Source organism: Saccopteryx bilineata, chromosome 1 (genome assembly GCF_036850765.1).
Source record: "Saccopteryx bilineata isolate mSacBil1 chromosome 1, mSacBil1_pri_phased_curated, whole genome shotgun sequence".
In the NCBI taxonomy this organism is placed as follows: Eukaryota; Metazoa; Chordata; class Mammalia; order Chiroptera; family Emballonuridae; genus Saccopteryx; species Saccopteryx bilineata.
The window spans coordinates 395,252,849-395,258,651 of record NC_089490.1 but is presented as its reverse complement, the minus strand read 5'-3'; positions in this window follow the sequence as shown (position 1 = coordinate 395,258,651).

Here is a 5,803-nt window from a genome sequence, read left to right as displayed (position 1 = left end):
TGTCGGGGTCCATTAGAGGACAATTAACTGCTGACTTCTTTGGGGTGCAGAAAGGGGTTTGATGGAGTGGGATGGGGGGCAGAGGCACTGCCCCCCTAGCAGCTTTTAGCTCTACCCAGCCCAGCCTGCCCTCCAATTTTTGGGGTCCTCATCCCCTCGCTCCTACCACTGCCTGCATCAGGGGACTTGTTTTCTCTGTGGTCACCCCTTCCTAAAACTGGGAGGAGCCCTCAGGATCCTCAGTAATAAGAATAGCAACTTAGACATATAGAGCACCCACCACGCACACTGTGAAGGTTTTATGACAGGGCGTCTCCCAGATGGGTGGTTCTCCCATCCAGTCCACAGACGAGGGACATGAGGCATAAAGTGTTACATAATGTCGCCTGGCTAGCACAAGCTAGTGCTGGGGCTGGACCCCTCTGGAGGCGTCTCATAGAGCCACGGACCTCACGTGGCCCCAGTGCAGGCTCTGGGGTGAGGGGCTCCCCTTTCAAAGAGGAAACTCTTTGGGAATAGGAAGCCTGGCTGTCGCATTTGACTTGATACCCACCAGGCGCGGAGTGGGCGCTTGGCAGCTGTTTGTGGCACGTGAAGGACTCACCAGGCCGAAGAGAAGATGGGGGTTCCTCTGGGAAACTGAAAGTGTGCTTCCTTCCCTGCCTCTCACTTTCAGAGTAAAACTGAAGTCGGGAGAGAGGGAAGGGGCTGACCGGGGTCACCCACGAAGCTGGTGGCAGGGTCAAGACTCAAATCCATAAGGCAGGACCTCCCCGGGGGAACGGTGAGGAGACGTCGGGAGCTGGGCCAGGGGCTGTCTGCCCTCCGAGAAGGGGATGCCGTGCCCCGCTGGCCCCTTCCTCGGGCTGAGGCAGAGCCTAAAGAAGAGGACTGGAGACCCAGCCTGGGCTGCCCTCTCTGAGCACCTCCGTTAGCGGGTGGAGTGCATACCAGGCTCCACGGGCTCCCACCAGCCACGCCCTGCATGCTGCTCTCGATGACATGCTCTGGGGACAGCCCATGTGTGTGCAGTTCAGGGCCACCTCATTCCCTACTGTTGACACACCTGACTCCCTTGTTCCATCAGCAAACACTAGGCCTGGAGAGACAGTCTAATTGGCTGGCAGTGTCCTACTCCCGGCTCCCCTCCTTGCCTAAACAGACAGCCCTGTTTGTCCTGTCTGCCAGCCACCAGGACCTACTGTCACCAGATCCCTGCCCTGCCGGGATCACGGGATCACCGTAGGCTACAGAAGCCCAAGGAAAACTTGTAGGACGGCCCCTAACTGCCTACCCAAGCAACACCACAGATGAAACACCCCAGGGAGGGGAGGGCGTGGCCGAGGTCACAGCGCAGGGGGCGGGGCCCGCATCCAACCACTCACCTGTGTCTGAGCACGGCCTGTGTGTCTGGGCATGTGCTGTTTCTCTTGCCAGGAAAGCCACTCCTCTCTGAAGCCTCAGCTGCATCACCACGTCTCCTGGGGCTGCCTTCATTAGAGCCCATAATACCCGTCACCTTCTTTATCGCCCTACGAACTCCTGAAGGTCAAGACCTGGGCTGATTCACCTCAGCGCCCCCAGCTCCCATCCCAGGGCACCCAGAGCAAGGCCTTGAAAATGGTTGGCCAGAACAGGTCTCAAGTCTGACCCAGCCTGGCCCATCCTTGGCCCCTCAAACCCTTGTGCCAGCTCCCCTGGGCCAGGGCTATTCTGGAAGGCCTTTCTACTCCCCCACTTGTTTCAGGAGCCCAAGGGGCTTTTAAGACCATGGTCTCCCTTGCTTCCCTGCGCCTGGGCCCAGCCTGGGCAGAGCCTTCTCCGGGCTATGGTGGTGAGTCAGGGGCAGACTGTAAACAACTCGACGAAGCACTGGCTGTACCACCAAGGCCTGGCACTCGTCCTAGCAGTGCCGGGGGATCTAAAAGAAGACACGGCTGGCTCCCACGCTCCCACTATGGAAAGGAGAAGGTGGACTAGAAACGGGGCTCCGGATTTGCATATCAACACGTGCACAGAGGGCTGCGATGCAGCCCCTCGCAGGAGGGGCCCCATTGGAACCTGGGGGACTTACTCAGTAAATGACCTGCAGAGGAGAGGTGGGATACCTACTGAGAGTTTAAAAGCCATCAGAAATGTATTGAGCACCTACTTCGTGACAGACACCTACACCCTGGAGAGCAGGAAAGGAGGAGCAGGGTAAGGGAAGGTGTGGGGTGTTGCTTCATTCATCCCTTGTGAGATAGTGTAGAAGGAGGGATCTTGACAGATGGGGAAACTGAGGCCCAGGAGAGCTGAGGATTGGTCTGAGGTCACACAGGGAGATGGGGCAGAGGTAAGTCCCAAGGCCTTGCAGGCTCAGAGGTGAGACTGGCCCCAATGTGGGCCATGTGGGGCCTCGCAGCCACAGCACTGGTGGGGAGGGGCACAGGGGCCCCAGGTCACACAGCAGCAGAGGAGACTCATGGGTAAAACTAGGCTCTGAAGTCACTCTGCGGTCGGTTTCCGGGACCAGCCTCTGGGTCTCCCCATCTGTAAGTGGGCAGCTCTGTCTCCATGCTGAATAGCCTCTTCAGGACCAAAGAAGATGCTTCCTCACGCCCAGGAGCAGCCAGCTGGGGCCACCAGGATGGTCTGGTGCCTGAAAACTCTCCCACTTAACCCACGGCCCCCGGTGTGGCGCTCTCGGAACTCCGAGCGACTCGCTCTTGGGCACCAGCGGCCTTGCTGCTGCAGGCTCAGACCGCGGGTGCTGACATTCCAGAGGCTTACGCTCTGCGAAGTGAGCATTAGACACAGGTTACTTGGCACTGAAATCTGTGGCTGCCTCCTACATGCTGTTTGATCAGCTTCTACTGCTACCTCCCTCTGTGCTGCACCCTCAGGGCCTGGGGCAGCTTGTTTGCCGGCAGTCGATGGTGGGGGAGCAGTGCAGTGGATGGCGCAGAGCCCTGGCTGGGAGCTCCTGCCCGCTATGTTACCTGGAGCAAGACGCTTGCCCTTCCTGTTCTCACTTGGAAATGGTGATAATGTGACCTGGCTTCCCTGACCAGTGCCCCCTTCACCAGTCCACTCCCAGGTACAGTCCCAGACTTACGACAAAGTATCCTATTCTTGGGTCACTAAGCCAGCTGCCCCCTCACCCCACCCCATGACCCAACCTATAGTATTTGTCATTCAGACCCTTACCTCTTGCAGAACTTCCTAGGATCTTCTCTCCAAAGCTACCTCCTCCTTCCCTGAGCTCCCATCACACCTTGTCCAGGCTCACTCTGGACAGTGTCGTGGGCCACTGTGCATGTGGGTGCTCCATCGGGCTGGGGCTGGGGCTGGGTCTTATTAACCATTGGACCCCCTGCACAGGCCCGGGACATAGTTGATCTCTATAGATGTCCATTTGGCCATTCAGTCATTCAACAAACAGCCCTTAGGGCAAACTGTGCACCCTTCTCTACACTGGGTAGTAGGAGACAGACATTAGGAGCTAATAAGGCACAGCCTTACCCTCAAAGAGCTACTAGTCTGATGGGGAGAAACACAACAACATAGCAGGTGATTAGAACCCTGGTGAGGGAAGCCCAGGAAGCAGTGGGAGCACACATCAGGGATATTTGACTCTGGGAAAACCAGGGAAAGCTTCCTGGAGGAGGCAACATCTAAACTAAGACTTGAAGGATCCATAGGAGTTAACCAGGTGGAGGAAAGCATTCCAGGAAGAGGGAACAGCCTAGGTGGAGGTCTGGAGTATAGGGGAAGCACAGTGTATTCTGGGAAATCTCAGTAGTTTGGCTGGTCTCTTTGCTTCTCCCTATTGCCTGCTCTTTCCATGCTTCTAATAATAGTAGAAATCATTCCCTTCCATTGGGCCATCTTCCCAAACCCCTATCCCTTCATGAAAAGGCCAGAGAACCCCCAGGAGACTGGCCACTTGCCCCATGCCCCCTCATTTGCCAGTCAATTCTCCACTCAGAGCCTCAGTTGCCTCACCTGTTAAATGGGTTGGAGCACTCTGGTCCATGTATTGTAGTTAATATTACGGGAGACCTAGAGGAGAGGAGAGCAGGCCAGGCCTTCCCCTGCCCAGCCAGTGGGATTGGAGGAGACCCTGGATGCCAGTGCCCGCCAGTCTGAGCCCAGGCTGTGGACCCGTCTCTCATCTCAGGAGTCTTCCTGGACTGCCCTCCTCCCAGCCACTTTGAATGGAAGATAAAAAAAGAAAAGAAACACACAAATGATCCTCCCACAACCTGGTTGGTAGACGTGCCCACAATGAGAAATGCTTCCTGCTAAGCGTGGTCTCTGTGGCCTTCCCGCTTCCACCTGGCCCTACCTGCATGATCTTCTGGCTGCCTGCCCACTGTCTTCCCTAGCCCTGGACTAATGGGAGGGGGTGGAGAAGACACCCCTCAGGGCAGGGCTGGAGACTTGGAGCTAGGGTGGGAATGCAATAGGGGACAGAAGGTGAAGGGACGCCTCTGGGCCAGCTTGAGACAGGCCGGTGTTCCCTTCCTGGCTTATAGGGAGAGTGTGGGGTGGGGGTAGGAGAGAATGGGATGGGGGCGAGGGGCATGCGGCCCACGACCAGCCGACAAGCTGAGCCTGGCTTAACTCCCGGAAAGGGCTGGGCTCTCATGAAAGGCTCAACAAACTTACAGAACCAGATTGGCAGAGTCAGGGGGGGACATCAGAAATGGTCTTATCCAGTAACTGTGAAAACTGTGGCCCAGAGAGGGGCCTGGGCTTCCCCACGGTAACACAGCAAGTTAGAGGCGGCAGAGGCAGGACTAGAACTTGGGTCTTCTGAGTCCAGTCCCAGAGCTGGGACTTGCAGCTGGGATAGAAAGTAGAACCACCTTGAAGACGGTGGCAAAGCCAGGCTGGGCTATTACAGGGTCAGGGTCTAAGCCTGTCCCTGGCTTCTGTTCCTCCCATGTGCTGCAAAGTTTTGTGCCAGGGCGGGTTAGATTCCTGTCCCTCCAACCAGGGTGCAGTGGCAAGGAGAAGAGGGATTTCTGCCCCATCTTCCAGGAAGCCAGACTTCCAGTCCTTTTGACATTACAGAATTAGAGAAATGCTGGCAGGAACCTTTGGGATCATCTGTGGGTGACAGAACAGAGGCCCAGAGAGGGAAAGACTGTCCCAAAGCCCAGAGTCCAGTGAGTGGCTAATGCCCGTCTTCCAACTGCCAGTCCAGGCTCTTCCCAGTGTATCCGTGGTTAAGAGGTCAGGCTGTGGATGGCGTCTGACAGGCCTGGGCTCCAATCCTTGCTCTGCCAGTCACTGGCTAGGGAGCCTCATTTCACTCCCTAGTGGCTCTGAACCTGTTACTCCATCTATAAAGTGGGGATCACAATACTGACCACATAGGGTGTGATAAGGATTTACTGCAATAACGTGAGTCCCACAGGGTTAGGCGGTAGACTTGGCCTCACTCACCACCGTATTCCTAAAACCCAGAACGCTGCCTGACACACAGCAGGCCCTCAATGAAAGGGAGGAGTTATCACCACTCTGCCAAGATACTTTTGGCTCAACATCACTAGTGGACAAATAAAGGAGTAAGTTCTTCAATTCCGGAGTCCCCTGAAGGGAAGCGGAGGAGTCCGGCTGTTGCAGAGGGAGGCGGCCACTAGCCTAGAAAGAACTGCTGTGTCTCCTTAGACAAGTCTCCTGTCCTTCCAGCTTGGCTTCTGCCCACAGTCCATGGAGGGAATCCTAAGTGATGACTGAAGTCACCCCGGCTCTGAGAACGGCTCCTGGAGCCTGAGCCATGGCCCTGCCTGCGGGCACTGACCCTTTCCCT